The sequence below is a fragment of the Mus caroli genome, unplaced genomic scaffold (assembly GCF_900094665.2).
Source record: "Mus caroli unplaced genomic scaffold, CAROLI_EIJ_v1.1 scaffold_8779_1, whole genome shotgun sequence".
NCBI lineage: Eukaryota > Metazoa > Chordata > Mammalia > Rodentia > Muridae > Mus > Mus caroli.
This window is the reverse complement of record NW_018390016.1, coordinates 1-20,167: the sequence shown is the minus strand read 5'-3', so window position 1 is coordinate 20,167 and position 20,167 is coordinate 1. Positions and strand designations below refer to the sequence as shown.

The window sequence follows — 20,167 nt, the reverse complement described above, 5'->3', positions numbered from 1 at the left end:
ATTCAGGTGACAGCAGATGCTGGCGTGGATGTGGAGAAAGAGGAACACTCCTCCATTGCTGGTGAGATTGCAGGATGGTACAACCCCTCTGGAAATCAGTCTGGCTGTTCCTCAGAAATTTGGACATAGTACTACCTGGGGATTCCACAGTACCTCTTCTGGGCATATATCCAGAAGATGTTCCAACTGGTAAGAAGGATACATGCTCCACTATGTTCATAGCAGCCTTATTTTAATAGCCAGAAGCTGGAAAGAACCTAGATGCCCCTCAACAGAGAAATTGATACAGAAAATGTGGTACATTTACACAATGGAGTATTACTCAGCTATTAAAAAGATTGAATTTATGAAATTCCTAGGCAAATGGATGCATCTGGAGGGTATCATCCTGAGTGAGGTAACCCAATCACAAAAGAACTCACATGGTATGTACTCACTGATAAGTGGATATTAGCCCAGAAACTTAGAATACCCAAGATACAAGTTGCAAACCACATGAAACTTAATAAGAATGAAGACCAAAGTGTTGTCACTTTGCCCCTTCTCAGAATTGGGAACAAAACACCCATGGAAGGAGTTACAGAGACAAAGTTTGGAGCTAAGACAAAAGGATGGACCATCTACAGACTGCTGCACCAGGGGATCACCCCATAATTAGCCTCCAAAAGCAGACACTATTGCATATGCCAGCAAGATTTTGCTGAAAGGACCCTGATATAGCTGTCTCTTGTGAGGCTATGCCGGTGCCTGGCAAACACAGAGGTGGATGGTTACAGTCATCCATTGGATGAAACACTGGGCCCCCAATGGAGGAGCTAGAGAAAGCACCGAAGGAACTAAAGGGAACTGCAACCCTATAGGTGGAACAACAATATGAACTAACCAGTACCCCCAGAGCACTTATCTCTAGCTGCATATGTTTCAGAAGATGGCCTAGTTGGTCATCACTGGGAAGAAAGGCCCCTTGGTCTTGCAAACTTTCTATGCCTCAGTACAAGTGAACACTGGGGCAAAGAAGTGGGAGTGTGTGAGTAAGGAGTTGGAGCAGTACAGGGGGCTTTTGGGATAGCATTTGAAATGTAAAATAAGAAAATACCTAATTAAAAAAAAAAGCAAGTTTTCTCTGTGAGTTCATTACTATTCCCTTCTTTCTGTTCTACTAGATTTTGTGTATCCTATTTTATGTTGAGGTCTTTGAAACACTTCCAGTTGAGTTATATACAGGGTGGTAAATATGTATCTATTTGCATTCTTTTACATGCAGAAATCTAGTTATAAATATTGCTTCATAGTATAGTTTGAGGTCAGGCATGATGATACCTTCCGATGTTGTTTATTGTTCACAATTATTTTAGTTATTGTGGGTATTTGTTTGATTGGTTGGCTAGTTGGTTGTTTTCTTTTTCATATGAAATTGAGAATTTCTCTGACAAGGTGTGTTAAGATTTGTGTTGAAATTTTGATGGCAATTGCATTGAATTTGTAAATTGCTTTTAGAAAGATAGTCTTTTTACAATGTTAATCCTACTGATCCATCAACATGGGAGATCTTTCCATCTTCTGATGTCTTCTTCAATTTCTTTCTTCAGGGAGTTGAAGTTCTTGTCCCACAGATTTTCAACTTGTTTGGTTAGAGTTACACCAAGATATTTTATAATATTTTTTATTATAGTGCAGTGTGTTCTTCCCTAATTTCTTTACCAGCCTGTTCATCATTTGTATCAAGGAAGGCTACTGATTTCTTAGAGTTATTCTGACATCCAGCCATGTTGCTGAAGTTATTTATCAGCTGTAGTAGTTCTCTTGTAGAATTTTGGGGCCCTCTTATGTATACAATCATGTCATCTGCATATAGTGATACTATACTGGCTATTTTTGTGTCAACTTGACACAGCTGGAGTTATCACAGAGAAAGGAGCTTCAGTTGAGGAAATGCCTCCATGAGATCCAACTTGCTTCTTGGTCATGATGTTTGTGCAGGAATAGAAACCCTGACTAAGACACCTTGAAATCTTCTTTTCTAATTTGTATTCCTTTGATCTCCTTTTGTTGTAGTATTGCTTTAGATATAACTTCAAGTATTATAATGAATAGGTAGGGAGAGAGTTGCTAGCCTTGTTTTGTGCCTGATTTTAGTGGGATTGCTTTAAGTTTCTCTCCATTATGATAAAAGCATTATGGAGATGAGGGCTGAACAGATGAGCAAAAAAGTAGCTAGTGGAACAGAGATCAGAGAGAATAGGTAGGCTTCGCCTTATAATGGGACAGTTTTTTCCCTAACTGCAAAGCAGGCTTCTTCTTACTGATAAGACAACCCTGTTTCTTTACAGACTTGAGTTTCTTTAATTGATCAATAGAAAGGTAGAAGCTTTTTCTTTTTCTATGCAATACAGGTTGAAGCTTATTTTTTATATAGAAGGATAGAGTTGCTCTGTGCTGGTGCTTGGGCTTTTGCTTCAGACACACCTATAATTATGTGTTTGTGTGTGTGTGTGTGTGTGTGCGCGCAAGTATGTAAGTTATTTTGAAAAATGGTGGGATCCAGCAAGAGTCTATGAAAGAATACATGAATTTATATGTGTTTATCATATTTGCTTTGTAAAATTTTTCTTTTTGTTATTGTGACTCTCTTCTGTTCAACAAAAGGTAATTGCTTTGAGCATCCCTCCTGCCTAGACAGCAAGAGAAGCAAGGATTCTGGGCAAGAGTGAAAGGGAGACCAACAATTAATTGCAGTTCAGCTTCTAGTTTCAGAGTAACTTAGAATCAAGACAGGTAAAAGTTAGGTAAAGGTTATTATAGAAAGCAACCTTACCCCTTTGCAAGACCAAGTCTTGTCCACACTAACTTCCTTCCCCTTTGCTGCTTTCCAGAGAGGACCCAACCTTGGTCTTATCTCCTGTTAACTTTTTGTCCTGATTACTCATATATTACCAAAGTGTAAACAATTGTATTCCTAAGAATTGTATCAATGACTATTGTATCCTCTACTTACGAGGCAAATACGTTGGTTCCTGAAAATCATGCTATATTAGCTAAAGTATGCGTTGTTCTTGGAGTCAAGATACTCCAGTCTAAAATTATCTGGAACTAAAATGAATGAAAAAGAGTATTCACTAGTGGATCTAAGAGAATGATGGGCAGAGAAGCCTAGTTTAATTCTTCTCTTAGTTTTTGGAATTGTATGTTTTAGTCATTAATAATATAGTACCCATGTTAAATTTCAATTCACTATACCTATCCTATTTTGCATTTATCATCTGTAAAACAGTATAGTTGAAATGCCGGCTTTGCTTAGCCTTCATTAAGGCATGTGGTTATTTAACAGCACCATCAATACTATAAAAATTAATGTTATTCCTACTGCCATTATCCCTGTAAAACATGTGCTGTGACAAAGGAGTTTTGCAGATGCAATTTTTGTAAATAAACCTAACTAAGTCAACTAGTTATCCAAATAATTGATGTGTGATCAAAAATTGAAAGGTCATAATGAGAGGAAAGTACAGACATTGCCATTTCTGGAAGAATCAATCTGATATAAAAGGTCAATCACTGTAAATGGCAAGTGTTCAGATATTTACTTATTCAGATATTTAAATATTATAATATTTACAGTATCCATTATGCATCCTGTTGTTTTTCATGAAAGTTTTGTTTGTGAGCACATGGAGAACAAAGAAAATCAGCCACCTGAAAACTAACTTTTTTTTTCTTTTGGTTGTGTACTCTGTGGAGGACAACTGATGGGATAACAAATATTCAAAACAGTGCTGATGTGTATGCCTGTCTTCATGCATCACTCATTATATCTGGTTTACCAAAGTTATTCTATATACCGTAATACTGTAAACTTGCAATATCATTTCCTGTTATCTATGAATTCCTAATAACTTTTATAACATTATAGTTCCATATCCAAAGATAAATATTAAGTAGTTACATATACCAATAAAAAGTTATTCTACACATGCATTTCTGATCTGAGTAAAGCTTCAAAATAGCAATAGCTCATTTATTGCCATATATAAATAAATACAAAACTTCTTTTGGAGGTGAAAATTAAATTATTTCACTTTTTTTCCAACTGCCTATAGAAATCCTTCCATGGGATCTAAAGTCTAAATGGAGAAAAATGTTGTGTTTGTAACATTATAGTGTGTGTGTGTTCAGAAATATTTGTACATAAAACTTAATGGTGCTTTTGAACTTCCCTCAGTCAAATTGGTGTAGGATTATACATATGATAATGTCTTATATTTGTTGATGGACTTTATGAGCTTTTAAATAATGGTTAGTTCTAGCAACCTGGCTATTTAATAAGCGATGACAAGAACCCACTGGCTCTTATAAAGCTTCAATAACATCCAAGAATCTGTTTTCCCATGCAGTATTATGGCCTTTCTTAGGAGATGTAAGAATCTGCTTCAGGAACTGATGTTATTCATAGTCTCTTTGTATTTCCCAATATATCAATTCATATTCTTACCTGTTGTGATTGATCTCCATTTAATTAGATTCCTTTTATAAAAATTACCTCCAAATAATACAGAGCCTAATACTAAATAGTAAACCCTATGTATTGACCATTAAATGCAAAATACTATAAGTAAATATTAAGTTTGAGTCAGCTCATGGTGTTCTCAAAAAGCTATTTTATATATAATGAACATAGAACTAGAAAAGCAACAATTTTCTTCTGTTTTAAAATCTTGTTTTTATAAAATATATTCCTGTCATTATAAAGAAGAAATTTACTTGATAGATTGAATATAAACTTTATTTTCAAACCTTACAAGGAAAAATGTATTTACATTTCAATAAATGTCATAGTTGCATTCATATAAAAGACAACCTTTTATTTTAAAACCATCTTAATTTTTAAAATAAAAACAGAACAGCAAAGAACAAAATTAACTGGAATAATAGTAAATGTCATGAAATGTGTTCAGCTTATTAACATTGTTGTTACTTTTTAATTGGTCAACATGTTAAATAACTACCTTTAGATATAAAATGAATAGATATAAAATGAATTCGGTTTTGGAAGTATATTAACGGTTGACAAAGATGCTGTCAATAATGTAACTTTACATTTTTTTCTTTTACAGAAAAAAAAAACATTTCTTACCAGTTCAGAAACTTGCCTAGATTCAGATAGCGACCCCTCAGCTTTGACATAGCTGCTTTCACCTCTTTGTTTCTCAGAGTGTAGGTAAGTGGGTTTAAAATGGGTGTGAAGATGGTGTAGAATACAGCAAGGACTTTGTCAACTAATGAGCTATTTAAGGGACATGCATAGACGAAAATGCATGGTCCAAAAAAAAGTACAACTACCATAATATGAGCAGTTAGGGTGGATCGGGCCTTGGCCATGCTAGCAGAGGAACGATTCCTAACAGTAATGAGAACCACAGTATAGGAGATGACCAAGAAGACAAATGTACTCAGGGTGAGAACGCCACTGTCTGCAACTATTAGTAAGCTGACAAAATAAGTGTCTGTGCAAGCTAGCTTGGTCACCAGTGGGAGATCACAGAAAAAACTGTCCACCTGGTTAGGACCACAAAATGGCAAGTTAACAGTGAATGCCAATTGGCTCATTGTATGGATGAAACCCACAAACCAGGGGATGATGACCAGAGTGATACACACACGGCGACTCATGATTGTCATGTAGTGGAGGGGCTTGCATATTGCAACATAGCGATCATAGGCCATGGATACAAGAAGTACCATTTCACCACCANCAAATNGATGGANACAGAAAATCTGAGCCAAGCAGGCTTCAAAAGATATAGTTTTTCGTTCAACCAGAAAGTCAGCAAGCATTTTGGGGGTAGCAAAAGAGGCTACACATATGTCTACAAAAGATAAGTTTGCAAGCAGGAAGTACATGGGGGTATGAAGTCGTGAGTCTGAAGTCACTGTGAGGATGATAAGGAGGTTTCCCAGAAGTATTGCTAGGTACATCAGTGAAAATATGAGAAACAGGAAAGGCTGGAGCCCTTTGAACTAGACAGACCCAACAGCACAAACTCTGTCACACGAGAGTAATTTCTTTCATTCATTGACTTTGGAAGAGAGGTGCCTTCAGTTATCTGAATGGAAACAGAATAGAAATCAGTCAGTTAAGTAAGTTTGGCTTGCCTTTTCAGTCACAGTTCAGCTCTCAACAGCTATACTTTCTATATTTCTGTACATGGAGTTTCTTGAGTTATTCAGATTACATAATCTATGCTATAAAATGTATTATGTATTTAGCTATATAAAGCCTTAATCAGGGAGTGCTAGTACATTGTGTTGAGAAGCCCACCTCTACTCATCTTTGAACAGAAGTAGGGGAAGAGCACTGGGTCCTGGTAGCTGTGTTGCTTGATGTGCTCAATGTCTCTATTCACTCGTGAAAATAACTGAAGTGTAAACTTTTGTTTTGTCCTTGGATAAGCATGTTATATGTTTATGAAACTTATGACCAGAATACAAAACAGCTCTGAATTCATGTAAATTTGGGAAATTTAGAACATACAGAACTTCATAGAAGTTTTTCCCTTCCACTCAGTTCTTTATGAAGTTTCTCCTCATTAAAAAATCTTATATATTGATGCTCACCATTTTCAAACACTGGCAGTAGTGTTAATATCTACAGAAATTTGATGCGTGCACACTCACACACACACACACACACACACACATGATTTGAACTACTAATTGTGTACTCTAGGAATTTATACTGTGAGAATGATCTTTGTCATTACACAGTTATTATGCCATATTTAATCTCAACTTATTCCGTCTTTTATAGCTTGCAGCCATATATAGAAATAAGAAAATTAGAAAGCAATCTACAAAGGAATATATATATATATATATATATATATATATATATATATATATATATACACACACATATATATAGACTATCTAAATTTACAAACATTTTATATCTAAATCATGTCTTTAAAGGTGTCATTTTATTTTTTCTAGCAACTGTAAACATCAATCAATCCTTAGATCATAACTCCACACTTCCTCATTTCTGATTGAGTTTCACTGGGTAGTTTGCACATAGGGCAGTAAATGTTGAATAATCTTAATTATCTTTCAGTACAAAATTCAAAGAATACTTTTGACTTTCACATCTCCAATATGTCAGAACCCAGCAAGAAACTCATTTAGTGTTTTATTGTGTAATCCACTGAAACAAGTGCATGAAGAAACTCAGAAATGTTTAAGAAGAATAGAGTTTTGAAGAAGAATATATTCTGTGAAAACACATTAGAAAAACTTTTATTTGAGAAAGTACCACATTTTTTCTGAACTTTTTACCTTTATCTTAATTTTTAGAATTCACAGCTCTTAGACTCCTGTCACACAGGATCTGTACAGGCAGTAAAGACAGTAATACAGGTAGAAGCACTTTGCTGGATTTTATATGTACCCCATAAGGAACAGTAAGACGGAAAGAAGCAGCAGCAGCTTCTTAGGGCAATCTGACAGAAGTATCTGTGAGGAGAGAATTCCAAATAGAACATGCAACCTAATCATGTTAATTGATCAAAGCAGAAACTGGTCCCTAATAACTCCTTAGGGTCTCCTGTAGTATCGATTTCTTCCCTTGTCAGTGGCTTCTGGGACGTTTGAAAAGAGTGAAAAACTTTGGGAAAATCTAGAGCCACATTTCTTAGTGTCTGAAATAAAAGCTGTAGGAATATGAATTCGAGCTATGTTTTCCATATAAGCCTGTTCAAATTTCCCTACTTTAAATACACAAAGTACTAACTCTTTCAAGGACCAGTTCTTATCACTGTTATACAGCACTTAGATTAATATCTGCTTCCAAAAAATTATAGTCCTGTATTGCTTATCTTTTGATCATTCAGAGGCATTGGTAAATCAATTAGCTTCTTTGACTTGCACACTATATATTGGATGAAAATTATTTACACTTTATCTGCATTAAATTAGCACTGTATGGATAAAAGTAGACAATGATGTGTCAGAATCATAACTTTGTCATTGGACATCTGTGGGATACTGCCTGGGTCTTTTTAACCTGTTAGAGATCATCATCCTTACATATTAAATAGTTATCAGATTATCCTTAAAAGAGCAAAAAAGGCCTCACATATTAAATATTATAAAAAGAAAAAATTAAAAATAAAAACCATCAAAATGCCACTCAGTTGATTATTTAGATGAGAACTCCTTGATTTCTTAGAATTTATTTCTCATAAAATGCAGTGTGCTATATTAAGTAGATTTATTCTAACTTAATGTAGTATTATTTATTAATTTTACATTTCCTGGCATAACTCATGCTAAAATGAGTTTCCAATTAGATGTGCTTATACAAAAGTGATTTTTAGTTCTTACAATATTAAAATAAAAATCCATTTCTCCACAGTGATCTTCAGGTCCCTAATATTTGAAATTTTAATATATTACTGTCTCTAATACATTTTATTCAGCTATTAGGACTGATAAATGAGGTGAAGAAGAATATGTAGTCTATAAAACTCATGATCCCTTCTCTTTCTTAGATGCATTTTCCCCAACTTTTAAATATTTCTGTTCCTTTAGTTTCCAACTCAATACCTATCAGGTACATCATATCATGTTACTTGACACATATTGATACATTATCTTTGAAGATATTAAAACAAGAATATTTTGTTTGCCTAACACTAAATAGAGTGTAATTATACTATAATCTGCTGTATTCATTAACCATGGGAAATAATTTAATTATTATACATTACTTTAGAGATAACATAAACTTAAAAAAACCAAGAAATTGGGTTAGTGTCTATAAGTAGAAGGGATTGCTTTCAAGTAGATGAAATATTCCTGTGTGTGGAGTGCTAAGGAGCAGGGAGAGAACTTGGATAGTCAAGAATCTGAAATAGGGGAAAAGATAATTATAAAGAAGTCTAAAAATAAATATCTGTAATAGAATTATCAAGAAAGTTAGTGTAACTGTAGATATTTGTTTCTTCTCTTCAAAATTATTACTTATATGGCCACAAACTGTACGAATCCCCGGAAATTTAAACCTATGATACTACATTACGATACACATTGCAGGGAACATTCTTGGTCTACATTGAATCAGTAAGTGTATACTTTTACTCATGTGTCATAACATTATCTCTTGTGATTTCTCTATATATCTAGACAACACCACTTCTCTCCTTAGTTTTATAAGCTCCAGAGAAGAACAGCAGAATTATATAGGAGACAATGAAGAGGTGATAAAGGCAGGAAACACATAACTTAGTGTCTAACTTTAACACATTATATACCCAGGAAGACAGACCGATGGATAAATGGGTATGTAGATAGATAGAGGAATAGATAGATAAATAGACAGATAGATGATAGATACTAGATAGATAGACAGACAGATGATTGATAGATAGATATAGATAGATAGATAAGTGATAGATGAAAAAAAGAATCAAAGAAAGAAAAGAAGGTAGGAAGAACAGAATCCTGACTAATGCAACCAGTTTCATTGTTTCTGGTGTCACATTCAGGTTTTTGATTAATTTGACTCAGGTTTTGAGGCATGGTGATAAATATTGATCTCAATTCCCTCTTCATGCAGGTATAGAGGATTCCCAGTGCCATTTGTTGAAGATGATGTCTTTTACCCAGCTTACAATGTTGGCATCTTTGCCAAATATTAGATGATTGTAGTTAAGCAAATTTATGTTTGAGTCTTAAATTTTGTTTCATTAATCTAGATTGTTTCGTGCCAATAATTTATTGTCTTTATTATTATGGCTTCCTAATATAACTTGGTTCTAGAATGGTAACCCCTCCAGCATAGTACTTTTGCTTGGGATCATTTTGGCTATCAAAAGCCCTTTGGTAGTAACATAAGAACTTTAGGATAATTTTCCCAATTTTTGACAAGAATGAGATGTGTATTTTGAATGGAGTTCCATAAAGGGCTTTTTATAAAATGGTCATTTTCACAATATTAATTCTAACAAACTATGACATAGATATCTGTAATTTCTGGTGTCTTTAAATATCTCTTTTTTTGAGATTGGTTGAAAAAGAGACAAGTGAGAACATGTCAGGTGGATCAAGCCAGTAAGCAGTATTACTCTCAGGTCTGGGCTTCAGGTCTTGCTTTGAGTTCTTGTCCTGACCTCTCAGAATGTTGTACTGTTACTGAGAAACACAAGCTAAACTAATACATTTCCCTTCAAGTTATTTTCAATTGACTGTTTTACTACAGCAACAACAAAATACAGAGTAAGACTTTGTTTACATTCTTAGCCCTTTGGTCAGGGTAAGCTAGTGATTTGCTAAGTTAATAAAGTTCAACATATTTCACCTGTTTATTACAGAGGGAAAAAATGACTGTTAACGTGTCTGCACTTAGGTGAAAGACATGAACCATTTCAAAATTTCAAAATCACGTTGATACAAAATTAGAAGTTTTGCCTATATTTGTTGGTATTCATAGTGCTAGAAAGTACTATACATGCTACCAGAGGGAAAGTAATTACAAATCTTATCTATATACTAATCCTTCAGCAACAACTGTGACATGCTAGCAGTATATATTTATTGGGAAAATGGCATGAATATTGATGAATTTTCAAAACACTATTTACAATGGGACTTAGGACAGTTATATGAATCCCATATCTAACACTGTTAATGAGTCTCAAAACCTGACAAAAAAGAAACAACTATTATTCTACTAAATCTTACCTTGAGATATGCTAAGACAAAGCTTCCATTGGCATTCCACTGGCCATGGAGTCTTTGATTCTGGAAGGTACTGAGCTTAACAATATCCCTCCTATTTGTCTGGATTGTTGGCTTTATCAGCAACCATAATCAGTCACCTCCTGGTGATTGGATTTGATCTTTGTTTTGTCCAAGTTTCTGTATCCACTGTGGGGATTCAAATTATCTATAACCAAGGACAGGCCCTTAGATTGTTTGCAGTGTAGTCCAAAAAAAATTCCTTTTGGAAGACCTAAAGTCACTCAAAATTGTTGTGTTCTCAGTTACCAGTCTAGCATCAGTATACAATAGAAAAGGGTTATGTATGTCGTAAACTTGGAGATTTCTATTTCAGTATCTAAACTGATATAGAGAATTTCATAGGATGGGATGGAAGCAGCTCACATTATTCTCTCTTATTGCTAACACTTGATGGCCACTTGCAAGTGTACCTATATCTCAAATGTTTCCTCCCACCATGGGCTCTTCTGTATAGAAAATGAGTAATGCAGTCATGATAAGGTTTCATTTGGAACAGACTGAAACAATGGGAAAATAGTGGACTCAAAAGGCAATGGGCAAAAACTACAAACATAAGCTCTTCTCACTTCTCAACCCATGCTTAGATCCCAGGTACCCCAGAGCCTTTCCAGGCAGTGAGTCCAGGATCCAACCTCAGAGTGGACATGGGAAGGAGGGAAAGCTCTTCTGTGTATGGAAATCTCATTGGCTTTGTGGATTGAAAAAGAAATTATTCTTGGGAGGCCTGTGCCTTATTTTTATGGCTTTTCTTAGGTTCTGCCTCTACTATGCCTGGATAGTCTTGCTTTGTTTGTTTGTTTGTTTTGGATTATATTGGCTATCATTTTCTGGTTTTGGCTGTAAATTACAAGTACTTATCCTATTTCCAACTTGATGTCATAATAAAAGAAAATATAATTATTAAGGTTTTCAAAATTTCACTTCCATCTGCAAACAAAGACAAACTGATTATGAATATCTAGATCATTGGCTTCAGTCATACAAAAATTCAAATGTTATTTGGGTGTGGATGATATGGAAAATTTTCTGATATTATTTTACTTTACTATAAAGCTGGCTCTGGAGATGAAACTTGTCATGCCCAAACATCCCCAGGTATGTTTGTTTAAAAGTTTCCTCCAAGCTTTTGTGCTTGGACAGGCTGACCTACTGCATGTGAGAGAAACAAGAATAACAGACAAGCCCAAAAAAAGACATTATATGTGTTTGAAAATGCCTAAGAGGCAAATTATTTCTAAAACAGGTTAGTATTGTTTATCTCATGGTATTTAAATTTTTAACAGAGTGAAAATGTTAAAATAACTAAATGTAATTACAGATTTGCAGCTTTCTTGATATTATTCCCACTCCTTTGTTTTGCTCAAAATATTTTAAATTTTAACTTAATTTTTAAAAATTTAATTTAATTTCTTTCCTTATTCATTTTACATCCTGTTCACTGTCCACTAGCAATCAACCACTCCCACAATTATTCCTCTATCTGGTCTCCCTTTCTCCTCTGAGCAGGTGGGAGTTCCACCTTGGTGTCCCCCAATGTTGGCACTTCAAATCTCTGAAAGACTAAGCAATTCCTTTCCCAATGACAAGGCATCCCAGCTAGAGAAACATATTCCACATACAGGCAAATAGCTTTTGGGAGAGTTCCCATTTGTTTTCTTGGACCCACATGAAGACCAATCTGCATATCTGGTACATATGTGCAGGGAGACCTATGTCCATCCTAGGTATATTCTTTGGTTGGTGGTTCAGATTGTGAGAGGCTAAGGGTCTAGGATAGTTAACACTGTTGGTATTCCTGCTGAGTTCCCATCCATTTGGGGGCCTGTAATTCTTCCTCCTATTCTCCCATAAGAGTCCCTAAGCTCCATTCACTGTTTGGTTGTGGGTGTCTATATCTGTCTGAGTCAGCTACTGGGTGGAGCCTCTCAGAGGACAACCTGCTCCTGTCTGTAAGCATAACAGAGTACCATTAATAGTGTTAGGCACTGGTGCTTGCCTATAGGATGTGCCTCAAGTTGGGCCAGTTATTGGTTTGCTATTCTCCCAGTCCTGCTCCATCCCCAATGCCTGCAAATATTATTGCAGGATAAAATTAAGTTTTAATTAAGTTTTGTGGGTATAGTGATGTCTCTATCATTGTACTGGGGTTCCTGCCTAACTACAGGAGGTGGCCACTTTATGTTCCGTATACCCAAAGTAGTGAGTCAGACCTAAGGTCACTCCCATTCATTCTTGGACACACTCCTTATCCTAGGTCTCTATCTCATCCTGAAGATGTTTCCCACCTCCTCTCAACTGTCATTGCAGATTTACATTCATGTTCATGGCTATCTAGCCATCTCTCCTGTCCTTCCTCACACCTGATCCTGAACCTCCAATTACTCTCCTCATGCCAATCTCTCCCTGTTCCAGTCTGTGGAATGTAACATGGTATCTGCCATGCACACTCCGGTGAAGTCTGCTTGACAGGCTGAGAAGCCTGGAAGCACTCATGAGGCAAAGAGTTACATGGAAACTTACCTCCTGGAGCTTTGGCATTCTCATAGCCCACACACCCATACCCTATGCCCGCGTTTGTCTGGTGTATGGATCAATGTGCTTTCTTTTAGTATTGTCTTATTTTAAGTGCCTTTTAAGATTGAATACTGACATAGCTGAGCCTTCTTCAGTGTTCCAAGGTCCTAGAAAGTCTTGAGCTGACCATGGGCTCGGAATTCAGTAAGAATGTTGCCTATATAGTGACATTCAGAGTTGCCTCTGGTATTACACTATCACTTAGAATAAAAGCCAAGTTGCTCCCATATACAGGAATTTACAATGGTTTAGGAAATAGATAGGGCTGTGGTTTTAGAGTATTGCATTATTCATGAGATGGTTAGCTAGAGCAGAACTCCCTAATTAAAGCCATGACTTGGGTGTAAAAGCCCTTGCCCTAGGAGTGTAAAGACCTCACAACTGGCTTCTAAGACTATAGCTCACCTTAGATAGGGCTGACTTTGCCTCAGTTGTTTTATTGCTCAGTTCCTGTCAATCTTTGTGTTTATATTTCTCTGTTTTGTGTAAGACTCATTGAGCATCTGGTAACATCATTTGTATCTTGCCGATGTGCCACCTAAATTCCCTATTTTCTTCTGTATAAAAAGGTTTGATGCTCATTTGACAAATTACATTCAGATTCCACACAATCTCGAGTGTTCATCTGTCTGTCATTCGCCAACTCCTTGCCCATCTGCACCCAGAGACCCATTCCATGCAAGAAAAGGGTCCCAGAGGGTCTTCGGCAGGCATCTATATTTCATGGGTAATATCCATTTATAAGTGAATACATACTATGCATGTCCTTTTGCGACTGAGTTACCTCACTCAGGATGGTATTCCCAAGTTTCATCCATTTGTCTGGAATTTTCATGGCGTTTTTGTTTTTGATAGCTGAATAGTATTCCATTGTGCAAATGCACCACTTTTTCCTTTCCATTATTCAGTTGAGAGACATCTAGGTTGTTTCCAGTTTCTGGTTCTTATGGATAAAGCTGGTATAAGAATAGATGAACAAGTGTCTTTATGGGATGTTGGAGCACCTTTTAGGTATACAGCCAAGAGTGATAAAGCTGGGTCTTGAGGTAGAAAAAAATCCTAGTTTTCTGAGAATGGCCAAATTGATTTCCATTTGTACAAGTTTGCACTCCCACCAGCAATGAAGAAGTGTTCCTCTTTCTCCACATCCTCACCAGTATGTGCTGTCTCTTTAGTTTTTTTTTTTCACTTCGGCATTCTGATGGGTATAAGATAGAACCTCAGAGACATTTTGATTTGCATTTCTCTAATGAAAAATGGTTTTGAACACTTTAAGTGCTTCTTGACCATTTGAGATTCCTCTGTAGAGAATTCTGCATAGATCTGTACCCCATTCTAAAATTTGATTATTGGTGTATAGCCTCCTGAGTTTTTGGTTTCATTAATTCTTTGTATTGTTTTCTTTGTTTCTAACTAATTTCAGCCTAGAATTTGATTATTTCCTGAATTCATTTTTTCTTTACTTATTTTTCATTGGATTTTTATTTATTTACATTTCAAATGTTATTCCCTTTCCTGATTTCCTCACTAGAAGCATGTTGTGGTAATCTCCTCCCAAATATGCCCCAGCAATGAAAACACAACACAGTTAATATGATTACATGCTGCATGCCTAGATTGGGCAGATCTACCGCTTTGCTACCATCTTCCACAGCTTATGAGACCCCTTAGAACTTGTGGTTTCTCCAGGCCATGTGCTTCTGCTCCACTTTTCTTCTTATTCTTCAATTTCTGCATCCTCTCTCTCTCTCTCTTCCATTTTCTCCTTACTCTCCCTCCCTTCTGCTCCACCTTCCATTTTATCTGCCCAATCATCAGCTCTCCTTTATTTTACAAATTAAGGTGGGAAACAGGTTTACAGGAAATCACCTGAGTGCTGACTCATTCCTTGTTCAGAACCCCTCACAGGAGAACAGATTTAATATCAAATATAATTAGCCCCATGGCTATCCACAACAGAAACCCCTTTCTCTTCTCTCTTCCCACTGCTTCTATGAGGGTGTTCTCCTACCAAACCACACAGTCCCACTCCGCTGCCCTGGCATTCCTCTAGGGTCTCTCCTCCTATTGAAGCTCAGCAAGGCCTTCCTCTGCTACATGTGCAGCTGGAGCCGTGTGTTCTCTTTGGTTGGTGGTCTAGTTCCTAGGAGCTCTGGGGAGTCTGGTTGGTTGATATTTTTGATATTCCTATGGGGTTGCAAACCCCACCAGCTCCTTCCATCCTTTCTCTAACTCCTCTATTCCCCCAGGGGAACCTGGTGCTCAGGCCAATGATTGGCTATGAGCATCTGCCTATGTATTTGTCAGGCCCTGGCAGAGACTTTCAGGAGACAGCTATATCAGGCTCCTGTTAGCATGCTCTTCTTGACATTCACAATAGTGTCTGGGTTTGGTGACTGTATATGGGATGGATACCAGGTGGAGCAGTCTCTGCCTTTCCTTCAGTCTCTGCTCCACATTTTGTGTATATAGGTCCTCTCTAGAGTATGTTATTCCCCCTTCTAAGACAGACCAAAGCATCCACAATTTGTTCTTCCTTCTTCTTGAGATTCATATGGTCTGTGAATTGTATCTTGAGTATTCTGAGCTTTGGGCTTGTATCCACTTACACTTGTTTTCTTTTGCTATTGGGTTACCTCACACAGCATGATATTTTCTAGTTCGATCCATTTGCCTAAGAATTGCATGAAGTCATAGTTTTCAAGAGCTGAGTGGTATTCTATTATGCAAATGTATCACAATTTCTGTATCAATTCCTCTGTAGGAGAACATATGTGTTACTTCCAGCTTCTGGATATTACAAATATGGCTGTTATGAACATAGTGGAGCATGTGACCTTTTATATGTTGGAGCATCTTCTGGGTATATGTCCTGTAATGGTATAACTGGTTCACCAGGTAATACTATGTCCAACTCTCTGAGGAGTCACCAGACTGATTTCCAGAGTGGTTTTACTAGCTTGCAGTCCCACTAGCAATGGAAGAGTGTTCCTCGTTCTTCACATCCTCACCAGCATCTGCTGTCACCTGAGTTTTTGATCTTAGCCATTCAGACATCTCTGAGGTTGAATCTCAGGGTTGTTTTGATTTGTATTTCCCTGGTGATTAAAGATATTGAATATTTTTTAGGTGCTTCAAAGCCATTTGGTATTCCTCAGTTGAGTTTTGGTTTTTTGTTTGTTTGTTTGTTTTGTTTTTGTTTTTTTCTTTTGCTCTGTAATCCACTTTTTATAGGATTATTTGGTATTCTGGGGTCCAAGTTCTTGAGTTCTTTGTATGTATTGAATATTTGCCCTCTATCAGTTTTAGTATTGGTAAAGTTCTTTTCCCACTCTGTTGGTTGCCATTTTCTCTTACTGACAGTGTCCTTTGCCTTACAGTGTCCTTTGCCTTACATAAACATTGCAATTTTCTGAGGTCCTTATTGTCAATTCTTGATCTTACAGCACAAATCGTTGCTGTTCTGTTCAGGAATTTTTCTCCTGTGCCCATATCTTCAGGCTTTCCCCACTTTCTCCTCTTTAAGTTTCAGTGTCACTGGTTTTATGTGGAGTTTCTTAATCCACTTAGACATGATCTTAGTACAAGGAGATAAGAATGGATTAATTTGAATTCATCTACATGCTAACCACCAATTTTGCCATCACCATTTGTTGAAAATGCTGTCTTCTTTCCACTGGATGGTCATAGCTCGTTTACCAAAGATCAAGTGACCATAGTTGTACTGGTTCCCTTCTGGGTCTTCAATTCTATTCCATTCATCTACCTGTCTGTCATTGTACCAGTACCATGCTGTTTTTAATCACAATTGCTTATGTAGTACAGCTTGAGGTCAAGCATAGTGATTCTACCAGATGTTCTGTCATTGTTGAGAATAGTTTTGCTATCCTAGGTGTTTTTGTTATTCCCGATGAATTTGCAAATTGCCCTTTCTAATTCATTGAGGAATTGAGTTGAAATTTTGATGGGGATTGCATTGAATCTGTAGATTGCTTTTGGCAAGATAGCCACTTTTACTATATTGATCCTGCCTATCCATGAGCATGGGAGTTCTTTCCATCTTCTGAGATCTTCTTTGATTTATTTCTTCTGAGATCTAAAGTTTTTATTATACAGATCTTTCACTTCCTTAGTGACAGTCACGCCAAGGTATTTTATATTATTTATGACTATTTTGAAGGATGTTGTTTCCCTAATTTCTTTCTTGGCCTGTTTATTCCTTGTGTAGAGAAAGGCCACTGATTTGTTTGAGTTAATTTTGTATTCAGCTATCCACTGAAGTTGTTTATCATAGTTAGGTGTTCTCTGGTGGAATTTCTGGGGTCACTTATATATACTATCATATCATCTTCAAATAGTGATATTTTAAATTCTTCCTTTCCAATTTGTATCCCCTTGTGTAGGAAGCCAACTCTAAGATGCCGCCGGTTTTTGGTGTGCCATTGTCATAAACAACACCACTGCGCAGTCTTGAGCTCGAGTCTGGCACCAACCCCTCCTGAGCGAGTACATGCTAGTTAGGTGACAGCAGTTCAACCTATTCTAGGAGGACACGAAGCCTTTCCCTGTGCTGAGGTGCATATAGGCAGACCTCCCTGGGTTCCCGGGGTCCCTGTAGTAGCATCGAGGTGTTCCTGCAATAAAGGCTGTTGTGAAGAATCCGACTCTGTTGTGTCTTCCATGCCAGCCGAGGTGGGCACAGCATCTGGTGGCTTGTACAGGGACCTGAGGACGATCTTGCGGATTCAGAATTCTTCAGCTATGGAACAGTGGTGCAGGTAATTTCCCAGGATATTGGGACGATAAGGTTCCCTGGGTTAGAGAAGGGACTATGATAACCTCAGTGTAGTGATCAATAGATCCTCACTGTGTAGTTATGCAACTTGTGCCCGGGGTTATTTATCCCAATTATACAAGTGTAGTAAAGGGATTGGTGGCTTCTCCTCAAGGGATCTCTGCTATTTCTCCTGGAGGCAGAATTGCTCAGTTGCTACTTCTACCTAGCTTGCACAAATATTTTCCAGCATATGATAGAACCAGAAGAGATAAGGGCCTAGGATCTATGGGCTCCCGGTTTTCTTTCCTTTCAGTGGAACTAGGTAATCGGCCAATGCTAACATTATCTGTGAAAGGGCGATCATTTCTGGGGCTATTAGATACTGGAGCAGATTGCAGTAACATTTCTACCCATGACTGGCCAACCAAATGGCCCACTCAAACATCATCTCAAAGCCTACGAGGTCTAGGCTATGAAACAGCTCCCCTAGTAAGTTCGAAAGAATTGACCTGGAGTGATGGGGAGGTAAGATCAGGAAAGTTTTACTCCTTATATAGTAGATAGTCCAGTGACATTGTGGGTCAGAGATGTTCTAACAAACATGGATATGAGATTAACTAACGAGTATTTCCCACAAGCTACAGATATGAGGACATGAATGGGACACTTTCCTGGAAAAGGGTTAGGGAAACACCTACAAAGATGTATTGATCCGGTATCTACAAAAAAAATAAACAAGATAGAAAAGGTCTGGGTTTTTCGTAGGGGCCATTGGGGAAAGTATACCCATCACATGGAAAATACAGGAACCTGTATGGGTTCCTCAGTGGCCCCTATCCTCTGAGAAATTACTAGGTGCTACAGAATTGATGAATGAACAGTTACAATTGGGACATATCAAGCCTTCTCAATCACCATGGAAATTACCTATATTTGTTATTTAAAAAAAATCAGGCAAATGGCGGCTGTTCCATGATCTAAGAGCCATTAATACTCAGATGTAAATAATGGCCCCAGTCCAGAGGGGTTTACCCTTATTTTCTAGCATACCCTCTGAGTGGTCTATTATCATTATTGATATTAAAGATTGTTTTTTCTCTGTCCCTCTTGCTTCAAAGATAGTGTTTGCTTTGCTTTTACTGTGCCCTCTATGAATAATGAGGAACCCGATAAACTCTATCAATGGGTGGTCCTACCCCAAGGCATGGCCAATAGTCCTACTATGTGTCAACTCTATGTAGGACAAGTTTTGCAACCTGTACATGATCTGTTTCCCAAATTAAGTATAGTGCATTATATGGATGACATCTTCCTTTCAGCTAAGAATAAAGAGATCCTAGAAAAGGCCTATATTAAAGTAGTAAAGGAGCTTGAAAATAAACAATTGTTTATTGCACCTGAAAAGGTCCAAATGGGCCATGTTGGGGAATTTTTGGGTAATAGGATTACTCCTCAAGGCATTACCACTCAAAATATAGAATTACGTAAAGATCACTTGAAGATATTAAATGATTTTCAAAAATTATTAGGGGATATAAATTGGATTCGACCATATATTAAGATGCCTAATGCAGAATTACAACCACTCTATGATGTATTGTTAAGAGATTCTCAACTCACTTCATCTCGCACATTAACCACTGAAGCACAAGCAAAAAAATTAGAAAAAAAATTAGAAGAAAGATTAGAAAGATTAGAGAAGGCAATGCTTAATAGATATAAGGAGGAAGAGGATATTTTTTTGTGTATATTAAGAACTTTTCGTCACCCTACAGGGGTGCTGTGGCAGCAGGGGCCACTGTTGGGGATCTATCCTCATATTTCTCCTAGCAAGACCCTTGAATATTATCCTTCTGTTGTAGCTCAGCTGGCAGTATTAGGTATCAAATCCTGCATTCAACATTTGGCATTCCTCCTCAGAAATTTGTTACACCATATACTGTGGTCTCCTTTCCCCCACCTGCTTGAACCTGCTTGCTCAAGGGTGGAGTTTCCCGCTCATTCGTTCTGCCACGCCCACTG

The 20,167-nt window shown here is 37.1% G+C and overlaps 1 pseudogene; it reads right to left on the bottom strand.

The window, feature by feature from the left end:
- Nucleotides 1–5,127: 5,127 nt before the first annotated feature.
- On the bottom strand, nt 5,128–6,071 carry LOC110288431 (annotated as a pseudogene).
- Nucleotides 6,072–20,167: the final 14,096 nt, after the last annotated feature.